This window comes from Canis aureus, chromosome 10, assembly GCF_053574225.1.
Source record: "Canis aureus isolate CA01 chromosome 10, VMU_Caureus_v.1.0, whole genome shotgun sequence".
NCBI lineage: Eukaryota > Metazoa > Chordata > Mammalia > Carnivora > Canidae > Canis > Canis aureus.
The window spans coordinates 50,665,060-50,678,140 of NC_135620.1; the positions used below are offsets into that span (position 1 = coordinate 50,665,060).

Below are 13,081 nucleotides of genomic sequence, written 5' to 3' on the forward strand. Positions count from 1 at the left end.
CTAAGTAATCATTCTTGAATTGATGCATAATGCTGCTTGTGCTAAATAATTGATAGCATGGAGATTTACGGGGAAAGCTATGACAAGCCAGAGGATATGGCAAAAAGAGGCTTGGCAGTACAGCAATAAATGTAGTCAGAAGAGGCCGGTGCTGTCAGGATACGAGTATCACATGATTAATTGCTCTATTACTCCTCCTTGGTCTACAGAAAAGCAAGAGAGGAAAAAAAGAGAGTAGAAAATAAAGCAGCTTGTTGAATGTAGCTTCCTTTTATTTATTCATTGGAGTAGAGGGTGAGAGGAAAGTGCCTTAGTTTCTATTACATCTTTATTTACCAAAGGAAGATTCAAGAACAGATCTTGTTGAAGTTTTATAGAAAAGCACAGTTGTTCCATAATTACAGATCCATTAATGATACAAGGCTATTCAGAAAGAATGTCCATTTTCAGTGAAGAGCCACCACTTTGAATGTGGGTTACTGAAGGAAAACAGTGATGCCAAAATTGTCAGTACAGTGACCCTGAACTGCATCAGAAAGCAGTTATAGTGCTCAAATGAAGTTTTACACTTAAAATATGTGTTGATTTTGTTTTCAATTCCTGATGATAAATTTCATTGAAATCTGCTATATTTGTACATGGATATATGATTATAAGGATATACTCCAATTTCATTACATACACACATTAATGACTGACAGAAAGACAAGGTTTTACATTATAGCATGTCATTTCAATATCATGAATTTTTCAGATTTATCCTTTAATGTAATGACATAATAATTAAAATTATTATACTGAAAATAGGAAAATAAAATTAAAAAAACTTTTTTTTGTAATTTCATTTCTCAGAGTCAATTCTAAATTTTAATTCAATTTTTATCAATATTATCAAGAGTCCAGAACTCTTTGCCAGAGGGATAGTCCTGGTTATATGTGTACCATGCAGAAGAGACAGAAGGATATAATTTAAAACCTCATATAGATTTTAGAACACTCACTGCCACTATAAGAATTTGGTATCTTCGTTCTGATAGGGTGGGTAGAAGGTATATGCCTTCAACAGTTAACTTTGTTTTTATGGTTTCCCTAGCCACCAGCTAATAATATGTGCAAATTTGACCATCTAAACTACTCCCAATAACTTCGCTGTTCACAGAATGATCTTTTAAGTGGAGTATATTACAAGAGAAAACAGCACAGCTCATCCATTTAGTACAGTACAACTTATAAACGTGGATCATTCTCTCCCATTCATCAAAATAGCATAAATTTCTGATAAGGTAGTATTTCTTTCACCTATCTCCTGCCAATCCTATAAATTTTTACCCATATATTCAGAAAATAAGTCCTGTGAAATAGTTGCCTACCCAGAAATTTAAATAATAGCACTGGTTTTGAACATTTTAATATGGTATGATTGGTTTTCTTCTCGTTTAGATTTAATATGATAGGGGGGCCCTAGACAACTGGGGTTTTTTGTTAAAATATATGTGATTTTTTGTTAAAAACATATGTGAACATTTTATTCTTAATACTATTTGAACCTGTAAGACAAATGCTAAATAAAATTACCTCTACTGAAAAAAGTTTACATAAAATAAATAATAATTTAGCCGATTTGACTAATTCTTCCATTATCCATTCTAAATTTCATATCCCTTTGAATCCTTTTCATATCCTTTTGGATCCTTTTCCAAAATCAGCATTAATAACTGAAAAGGAGTACTTTGTTAAATAATATTGGAAATGTATCAGTTTACTAATTTAGGACATAATAACCAAGGCCTGTAATAGGAGCTATGGAGAAGAGACAACTACAGTTTATTATCACAAAGCAGCCAGATGTTATTTACTTTAATTCTGAGAGAGAGAGAACGAGAATGCACACAAATGGGAGAAGGGGCAGAGGAAGAGGGAGAGAGAGAATCTCAAGCAGCCTCCACATCCAGCAAGGAGCCCAAGGGCTCAATTTTACAACCCTGGGATCATGACTTGAGCCCAACTCAAGAGGCAAATACTTAATCAACTAAGCCACCAAGGTGCCCCAGCCAGATATTATTTTTAAACATAAATCAGGTTGTCTTTTCTTTCCTTAAAGCCCTTGGTTGGCTCTTCATGTCAATTGATATAAAATGAGTAAATGAGAGCAAATCAGATACTATACAAGCCAGTAAATCTGGACCCTAACTAACTCTCCTGACTCATAGAATACTACTTTCCCCTTAGCTTTTTAGGATCCAGTTCATTTATTAACCTTCTTACTATTCTTCCACTTTGGGCATTTATATGGTCTTTGCCTTTACTAGAAATGATCTGCCCACCAGCTTTGCAACATTATCTCCATTTGTTAATAAGAGTCCCAACTTAAATGCCACTTCCTTACTGAGGGCTTCTCTTATACACGTTCTGCAAGTAACTATCATATCACTGCTTCATGGCTTTTATAGTATACATCAGTGTCTGAAAGTATATCTTTGACTTATTTTTTTTCTCCCATCATTTAGCTATTGTAGTAAGCAGAAAAATGTCCCTCCAAAGTTTACATCTTAAATCCTGGATCCTATAATTATGTTACCTAACATGACAAAAGGAACTTTCCAGATGTAATTAAGTACCTTGAGACAAGGAGGGTTATTCTAGATTGTCCAGGTAGGCTCAACTTAATCATGTGGATCCTTAAAAATGGAGGACCTTTCCTGGCTGTAGTCAGAGGGAAATAGGTTTATAGCAGAAAAGCACAAAGGAATGTAACATTGCTGACTGTGAAGATGAAGAAAAAGAGTCACAAGCCAAGGAAAGTGAGAGTCCTCCAGAATATGGAAAATGCAAGAAAACAAGGTCTCTTCTAGAGCTATCAGAAAGATATGAAGTCCTGTAAACACCTTGATTTTAGCTCACTGAGAGTCACGTTGGACTTCTGACCTACAGAATTGTAAGATGTGTGTGTGTGTGTATATGTGTGTGTTAAGTTAGCAAGGTGGTGGTAATTTGTTAGCAACAATAAAAAACTAATACAACTATAAAATCCTTAGGATCAGAAACTTCATCCATCTAACTCACTCTATGGGCAGAGCCCAGAGGTGTGCCTGGCACATAGATGGAGCTCAGTAAATAGTTGTTAATTACATAAATGTATGCAATGATCAACTAGAAACAAATCTTTCTTAACGGTACATAGTTGGTAAGACATTTGTTCTTTTTTATATAACCAACTAATATTACGTAATAAAAGTAATTTCTATTCTCCATTTTTCTCTAGATATCATATTTTACATGAAAGTTATATAATTCCTACACTAAAAAGAGTCAATTATTGCTAAAGATAACCCCATTATCCTTAGTGCAATGATTGGCTAATAAAGGCTCCATCCCTCCCTCCCTAAGCATTTGCAAAAGTAAGATAATAAACATCATGTACCCACCCCTCAACCTCAATAAAGTTGAGATACTCCTGAGAAATATTCATGATCTATTTTACTTCCTATCATTCCCATACATTTTCCACTTTTCATATTATTTTGAAGCAAATCTAAGAACTAATATCTATCATCTAATATTAACAGTAAATATCTCAGTTTATATCTTTAAAAGTTCAGAACTTGAAATATTTTAATGAGCACTTTCCAAAGTTACAAGTTGTTTTTGTACTTTTGATTCTGAGCTAAGCCCTCCCTGTGATTTGGTTAATGAGATGTTAGTGGATGGGATGTACAGATGGTTACACCGGCTTTTACATGTTCCCTCTGCCATTGCTGTGTGAAGATGCACAGAGAAGCCCAACAGAGAAGAGACATATGGAATAGAGCCAAGTTAACCCAGTGGACCAAGCTAGAACCATCCAAGCTCAGCTTCTACCCACCTGACCCCAGACTTGAGAGTCCAACTAAATTTAGCTGATATTACCCTCCATATTTGTGAGTTAAGTGCTTATAGTTATAAATCATTGCAATTTGAGGACAGGTAACAAACATTACAATAGCTGTAGATGAGTGACACAGGGGCTCTGTTATATAAGTCAGTGATGGGGTAAAGAGTATGAACTCATTTTTCCTGGGGAGAATTTCCAGGTTTGGAGAGACCAAAGTCTTAGGAAAGTTGAGGAGTCTTATTTTAGAAAAAGAATAATTACAAATATAAAACTAGGTATGAAAGTAGATATATTTTACAGAAAATAATTAACAGAAGTCTTGTAAATCTCATTAACTTTCTGTGAAGATTTGTCTGGTCTTTCTACCAGAAATGGTCACACAGAAATGCTTCTTAATTGTAATCTGGCTTCTTCTCTCTATGCAGAACACTTTATAAACTCGAGCACTCAGAGGCCCATGTGCAGAAATCATCTAAAGCTTAAATTCATTAGTTTAACTTTAAAATTTACCTAATGAGAAGGTTAAAGGCAGCACTACTAAACTAAGATAGAGTTGTGACAGTTGGTTTTCTGGTGTCTCCATGAGTGATTCTGAGGTAAGGAACAAGCAGACAAAATTCCTGGCTATATACAGAATTGCCAGGTTCGTGATGGAAGCTATGTTGTTCATGTTTCAGAAGGGCTGCAGAATACCAAGTAAAGTGAAAAGAGTTGCTTTTCTCATTCCATTAGTTCTGCTTTTCATATTCTTCCAAACTTCTGGTACTTTTATACACTTTATTTAAGAACGAACCCCATTCTAGTGTGTTCAGTTATGATACTACTAAGGACCTGCCAGGACTGCTGGGAGGAACATCTTATTGGATCTTAACACTGTGCTAATTACTTATGACATTTATGTAAAAAGGCAATTGTGCCCATTTTTTTAAAAAATTGAATGTATTCTTTTTACTGATTACCTTCCTAATCTCAATTGTATATGTCACCTGAGGTAGGATGAGATATTCAAAATACAGCAAACACTACCTTCCTGAAAATGCCAAAATCATTAGCTTGATTTGCATCAGCAAATGGGAGCACAAAGCTGAGCCCTTACTGACAACAATATCAGTGATTTGAAGGTTGATTGCTTAATTTTTTTTATTTCTACATCTTTGATTTAGCAGAGCCGAAACTTTTCCTTGCAACCTTTTCCTAAGGGTATCAAATGTGACTCATAAAATTTGATTGTGTAAAAAGAAATTCTGAACAGACTTCTCTATGGAATCCTTTGTTCTAATCTTTATTTTTCCTTGCATATAGCAAAGCAGATATTTATTAAAATTAATATATTTCAGAAATATACCACAAAAACATAAAAATGCCTAATAATTCAACTCTCACTCCATTCTGTTACCTGGAACTGTGCTAAATTTATTACTGTATTGAAAGCTCTAATAACCCTTACCTTTTCTCAGCACATATGTGTTTAAGAAGATGAGCAATAAAAGTACTCATAAAATTCTCTTGTAAATTTTTCAAAGTAATATAAAATGACTGATTAATTTGAATATCAGGTTTTTTGTGTTTATTAAAAAGGTTACTTACGTATTACTACTTTTTTGGTAAACAGGTTGACAATGAATTATATTCAACATTAAAAGAGTCATTTATGTTGTTCTGGTTCAACTTATTTTATGTATTCACAATTCTGAATATGTCTTTTCTTACCTTTTAACCTATGGACACGTCACTTTTAATAGCGTAATAGTAAATATGGGTTATTTTATACTGTGCTGAACAACAACTTCTTCTCTCGGTGGATCTAACTAAAAGAGGTCAATTTCTCATTCACATTATATGTTCAATACCAGTTTTGCAGGGACATTTTTTTCTTGTGGCTACTCAGGGACCTAGACTGATGGAAGCACTATCATTTTCTAATATACCATATGAGCCTAGGCTTCAAGGTCTGCCATTGGAAAAGGGAACAGAGAGAATCACATAATGCACACGTGGCACCTCTATGAGAATGGATAGTACGGTTCTCTCACGTGCCAGGAAAGAAGGGGAAATTGGGTGAATTGGTGAGCAGTAGTGATTTACCACAAGTTTTTATCTCCAATACTGTGATTCATTATCTTTCCTATTATTTCCTTCTTGGGAATAATAATAACTTATTTGATTTGAATCTCATGTATACAATTATTTATATTATGCAGAGGAAATCACCAAAACAAATAAAATTTGAATTAATTATTTAAAATAATAGAGCTAGCCAATTATGCTCCAGGCAATTTTTTTTTTCAAACTTAGAAGACAGAACCCTCCTTCATCACATCAGTGTTCCAAAGAAAGGAAACATATTCTACCAAACTACGTTAATTTTTGCTTTTCTGCCTAATAAATCATGTGGATAATTTTACTGCTGTGTAAAATATATTTTAAGAATTATTTGCAATGATAGATTATGTGGGAAAATGTTCTATTGGCAATAAGAAGGGGGAAGTAGTATCAAATTGAAGACTTCAATAATTGAACAATATTAACAACTATTCCAAAACATAATACAATTAAGGATGTCTTACATATAGAAGTTAAGGGTTCAACCCAATCAAGACTGATTAATAATAGCTTTTCCAGTGGAATTTATCTAGTTCCCTTCTCATAAATGAATTATATTTACTCTCCTGAGTATCATCTAGATTAGAAAAAAAAAAAAAAAAGATAATGACAGCCACTCTCTTATATGCTATCTTTACCATCAATATGCTAAATTCAGCATATTTTGCCAACTACTTCTTTAAGATTATGGACTTCGATAATCTGATTAGTCTGGGTCCAGAGAGTTTGAATGTTTTAGGCTCTACCTATAGGAAAATAGAAATGAAAACAGAACCAAGAAACCAAAACAAGGGTTCCAAGAATAAGGCAGAGGATTTGATCACTGGAAAACTTAAATTTATATATTATTAATGTGTTCCATTTTGGTAATGTGTAAATCAGCTCATTTTTTGATAACAAATTAAAACCAAGACCCTGAAAGAGATGAGGTTATTAACCCTTGTTCCCCAGCCAATTCCCATTTAGATAATTGCACTGTGCGGCAGAGCTAAATTCTTCCAGTAATTTCATTTTGAAAAATAAAATTAGACAGCAGATTCTGGCACCCTGTTCCAAATTGTACTGTAGTTCTATAAGTGTACTGTTCAACAGCTGCTGTGTTCCACCCCTTAAGTGGTTATGTTCTCAATTTTCCAAAATAATTCATTTTTGTAAAAATAATACATCTCATTTATATAGAGCACTCCATTTCATGATGACAATGTTATTTCCATTCAACCCACATAAACAGTGTCAGTATGAGACTGAGGATAATTTCACAGATAATGAAACAGATGCCCAGAGAAGAGTCAGTAAAGGGCACATGGTGAGCTACAGCTCTACATCTTTAAAAATGTTCTCCTAAACCTTCTCTAGGATGCTTGTATTTGCCCACAATGTTTCTCTTCATTAGTTCTCTACCTAGAATGATAGGGGAGTCACCCCTATCACATGGCAAATGAAATTAGGAACCTAGGATGCATGAAAAATGAAAACAAATATGTGCAGAAGTCCAAGAATATTAACCAGTCTTCTAATGTGTCTTATATTCATGATTAATTTGGTAATTCTAAAATATATAAAAGACATGCTTTTTAGCTTAATGATACAAAGGAGTATAATCCACTTGATGGTGCCAGGGTGACCATGGGATTGTGCAGGGGAGGCACAAGAATAGGCAGAGGGCAAGGCTGCTGTAACAATATGGTGTGTGCCCTAAACGTGTCATGCTCTTCCTATTTGCCCATCAGCCCACTCCAGGTACCTTATGCAGACGGAAGTAAGACTACTGTCTAGTTTATCAAAAGGAAACATGAGTATAATACTGGAAGTCATATCCTTCTCCCTCATAATGTAAGTGCCATTTTGTTCTCTTCCTTTTCAACTTCCATGTCTCTGCTAGTTTTCCTTGGCTTGTTTCATTGGCTAATACTTACAAAAGCATATGAAATAGAAGCAAAACAGATTTTTCTTGGAGTTTTGGGCAAAGATATAATAACTTCTATAAAGCAAGATGTGAGCTCAAAAGCTAATTTGTATTTCATCATGAAAAAATCCATCAGTTCCCATCTTACTGAGTGGTTTCATTTAAGGACTGGGATTTGAGTTTTGTCAAATTCCTTTTCAGCTTCTAGTAAGATGATCATATGTTGTTGTTGTTGCTGTTGTTTCCTATTAGATTAACACAAGATATATTAATGGATTTACATTTTCTGAATTACCTTAGCAGTTCTAGAACAAACCCCACTAGGTCATATATATCATAATTTTAGTATATTCTTGGTTTATTTTTGATTAAATGATAGTTCAGATTTTTGCTTTGCTCTTCATAAATGAGATTGGTCAACAGTTCTCTTTCTTGTGCTTAACATTTTTCAGGTTTGGGCACCATTCTTATACCTGCTATATAAAATTTTTGAAAGCTTTAATTTTCAAAACCCATGAGTAGTTTAAGTAGCATTTGAATTAAAAAAAAAATGTTTCAGTATTTGAGAATCCCCAAGTGAAACTATTTTGGGCCTACTTATCTCATGCAAGAGAAGTCTGCCACATTCTTCTGGTTCTTCTATGAAATTACTCTGTTTGAACTTTCTGTTTTGAGTATCTCCCAATTGGAGCATATTTTATTTTCCCAGAAAGTTATGTATTTCATCTAGATTTTCAAATTTATTTGCATACAGTTATGCACATATATCTCTTCTGATTTTTGTAATGTTCTCTCTTCGGAGGCCATTTTCTCCTTCTTATGGCTTATGTTGTTGTAAATACCGGCTTCTCCTTTTTGTTTTGTATAATTATTTCATGACTTTTAAAAGTTGTTTAACTCAGCTGTTTATTCCACTTTGTCAACAATAACATTAAGTGCTGCCTTTATAGTAACTAAGTTTCCTCCATTTACTATTTGGTTCAATTCTTTCAGTATCCTAAATTCGGACTGCATAGATACTTACTTTTTGAGCCTAGAATCTACTTCTATGGAATCATGTTCAGAAAATGTTCATCATTTCTGTATTTTCATATTTATGGAGATTTTCTTTATGGCCTAATAGAGTGTAAGCGTTTGTAAATGTTGCGTGTTCAACTGCATTCCTCATTGTTGGGGTTTGGAGCTCACTATAAATTCCTGATATCTACCTTACTGATTATGTTGGCACTGTCCCATTTTGAATATTGTGTTTCTTCTGATTCTGTCTTAATCTGAAAGATATATGCACATTCTCCTAGAATTGTTGAAAATCTTACTGATGCTACTTGGATTTTATTACTTTTTTATGCAGCAATTGTTGTATTATTGAGTACATAGATATTAAATTTCTTCATTGTAAATTTTTGCCTTTGGTGTTGCAAGGTCTTCTTTCTATTAAATACTATTTTTTGGCTTGATTTATATCATGCCTGATTAGATTACAGTCACTGTTTTCCATGTGCCTTTTATTTTTAATCTTTCTGAACCTCTCTTTATTTTGGGTATGTTTGTTTGTACAGGACACAGAGATGGTTTCTGTTATAAAGTCTTTCACTATGTTGTTTTTATCATTTTTCATTTAAGAAAGTTCATATGTACCTTTCTAAAATTTACTTCCATATATACAACTGCGTATTTATGTATGAGGGCTCAAAAACATAAATATTGAGCCATACAAATCCACTCACTTAATTTATATGTTAGCTTAATGAACTAAAAAAGATAATGTCCATTTTAGGAAGCTTATTTTTTAAAAAAGACCTAACATATGTATTTCTCTAATTCAATGCATATCTACATAATCCTAGTAAAAAAGGAGAAATATGCTGAAGACCTAAGGGGCCACATTTGTATTTTACAAATTAAAATTCCAAGTATGCTTTCACTTAAAATTATTTATATTTGTAACACATTTGAAATCTATTACTGTAAAACACATGTAACTAATACATATATATTATGTATATCATGGATGTGTATATTTATGTAATTCATAAACAATTTGCATGTTTTTTTAAAAAGTGGAAAATAAAGTAGGAACAAGCAATGAGTTTGATGAATTACAAATTTATCATGATAAAAGAAAACAGAACAGCAGAGATAGAATCTAAATATTATTAAAAAAAAGTCAAAATCTTGTAATTTTGATCTTGTCATTTTTTCCACATATCTGAAAACATGTGTGTTTTCTCTTTGGAAAGTGACAGAAGTTAATGCTACATTTCAAAGTATAAACACTTGTGAGTCCTCAAGTGCTTGCACATACATGTTTACAGAATTATGTGCTCGACATGCTATTTTTCTCTGCCTAAATTCTACAGAGTCCTTTAACTAAATCACTTTTTTGGTCATATTTTTTCTGCTTCTGTCCCCCAGTGCAACAAAAGAATGGGAATCAAAGGCTGTCTTAAGATGCATTTGTGCTTGCTCCTTGCCCCCTCCTAGGACCTTACATTCTGCACCAGCTTGTCTAGCTCCCTCGAGAGGTGAATGAGGAAAAGCTACACAGAAAAACTGCATGCTTTCTTGCTATACAGAGCACAAATATCTAATTATTGTGTCTATTTTAATTTCTATTTTTTCTAAACTCAAAAAAGAAAAATATCTTCTTGTTCAAACTGTCATCTGTAGCAAAGCATCAATTTTAAGAACTAAGGTGAAACAGGCACCTGAGTGGCTCAGTCAGTTAAGTGTCTGCCTTCATCTCAGGTCCTTATCCCAGGGTCCTCAGATCAACTCCTTCATCGGGGCTTCCTGCAGGGAGCCTGCTTCTCCCTCTGCCTCTGCCTCTCTCTCTGTCTCTCATGAATGAATAAAAATCTTTTTTTTAAGAAATAAGGTGAAAAGTTATAAATTATTCCAAGTTCATTATAAATTATGTTTAAAATATGAATATAACTTATCCATAAAGACAAATTTAGACTAATTTGATTTATGTGTGTAGAAAGCAAAGTCATTAAGTTCTGCCTATGTTTCAAAACTTATTCCAGGTTTATTTTTCTGACTCTCATCTGCCAGCCCTTTTCCTCCCTTGTTTCAACTTTGCTCTCCATGTCTTTGAACACTACTTTTGGAACTGAAATAGGATTTTAAATATATATAACAGAAATGCTCCACCTTGACCACTTTGAACTAGGTCAATTTGAAGTGCAGACTTGGAAGTGAATGATTCTAAAGCCTATTAATCTGTAAAGGCCCCAAGTGCCTTCTTGTTTTACTATTTTATATATAAGTCACACATCTGACAGGCAGATTTGAAAAGGTTGGTTTGAATCTGATATCCACAGTCCTCTTTCTGTTTCAGGAGAAAACGAAATTCACCAAAGAAAGAATTTTTGCATTACATCCTGAGTGGAGAAACAGTCACTCCTCCAGAAGAAATAAATCCCAGATAAAATGAATTAAACTGAAGGGGCAAAAGGTTCCAAACTCCACTTTCATTATGTTCACTGTGTTACTGTGTCATTTTTGTGGGTTCCTTTTTAAGAAAAATAATCTTTCTGGTAATAAACTGCTCCAATTAGCCAATCCTGTCGGCTGAGGACTAAACTTTTAGAAAGAGATTATATAATTAATTGTGATAAGAATATTTTAATGTCTTACCAAATTCCATGTGGTTTTTAAAAAGGGAAGACTGAAGAGAGTATTACTTAATTCATCAAATTTTTTCAACAAATTAGTTCTGATCTCCAATATATGTCAGTACTGCTTTAAGCCCTAGGTTCAGAGTAGGGATAAACAATAAATACTTGCCCTACTGGATGCACGTTCTAGTGGGACATGATCTAGCGTGGAAACAGAGATCCCTCATCAAATGTCACCTTTTAGAGAAAACTCTCATCAATTTACATAAATTAACATCACCTCCTAGCATCTTATCTTCCTTTAATTCTCTTCATGACAATTTCCTGACGCAGACAATTTTATGGTTTGTGGGTTTATTTATTTGAAGGTGGAGTTTCTCAGAAAACAGGTATTTACAGAACCTTGTAACTGAGCCATTTAGTTAAAAAGTAGGTGAAAAGATGGTTCACCCTGATCTGAGAACCCCTGCCTTGTTCTACCATAGGACAAGTTGAAGAACAGCATACCAGCCTTGCTCTCCTCCCTCATTTGTGTGCTCTCAGAAGCGTAAACAGACCATCAAAACAGTCTATGGGATCTGCAGAGCCAAAAGGACTTAACAGACCAGAGAAAAATACCTCCAGTGCAAGACTGTCTCACCAAGTGCCTATGGCAGCAAACCAAAGGCAAAATTGAGAAGTGAGGAAGGCAGAGATGCTAGTGGAGAGAGGCCTGGGGCTGTGAGTCAGGGCAATGGGAGATACAGACCTACCAGAGGTAGGTCTCTGGAGTTTGATGACTGGTAAGTCTTCAAAGGTGGTGAACCTAGTGACCTTCGTAAAAGAAGCAGTAATTCATATTGAAATTGGACCATCTTCCTTGCCTCTTGTGTTCTTGATAACAGAAATCTAGCTTCCTGTCTTTTTCCATGGCCTTCTGTTAACTACCTGTCACTCAGGGGCAGCTCTTTGGAGGCCTGCCATTTCTTACTTTTAATGCATTCATCCTCTTAAATGATTCCCCTTTTCTGTTGCAGAGGCTCTGCTGGAGAACTCAGACAGATGGGTTCATCAAGGATCTGAGAAATACCTGTGACAGAAAGCGAGACATATCCAGCAGGAGGCAGGAAAGCAGAAGGGGAAATAAAAACACAGTAAAAGGAGAGTTCTAGGAACAACAAAAATATATAACTTGTCCATTTCCTCATCTCCTCCTCTCTAGGTCCAGCCACATCTGCGGTATCTTTGAAATGCAGTATTAGAGAGGGAAAAAGCAACATTTTGGAGGCACAGGGGACACGCCACTGCTTTCTGAAATCAATTATGGGCTTTTTAGTTCCAAGAGTCTCTCCCCATTCACATGGTTCCAGGTCTTACTTATTGCTGGGAATTTACTGTTTAATACAAATTAAATATTTCCATTTATTTTCTCCTCTTTTATTTTATACTTATCATTTTATTGGTTAATAAGAGAATATAAAAGCTATGAATTTCAAATGATTGGTAATTTATGGATATTACTATAGAATTAGCCATGTTCAGATGAGGTTTTATTATATTGAAAGTATTGTAAAGTCCGATATATTTCAATTTAGCAGC

General features: G+C 34.3%; 1 long non-coding RNA gene across 2 annotated transcripts; it reads left to right on the forward strand.

The window, feature by feature from the left end:
• Positions 1-1,061: 1,061 nt before the first annotated feature.
• LOC144321734 (uncharacterized) lies at positions 1,062-12,866 on the forward strand. Of its 2 annotated transcripts, none has more exons than XR_013387276.1 (4): positions 1,062-1,283; positions 7,705-7,807; positions 11,989-12,285; positions 12,520-12,866. It is a non-coding gene; the product is annotated as an uncharacterized LOC144321734 (long non-coding RNA). The 2 variants fall into 2 exon arrangements; XR_013387277.1 differs by having other exon boundaries at positions 11,989-12,260.
• Positions 12,867-13,081: the final 215 nt, after the last annotated feature.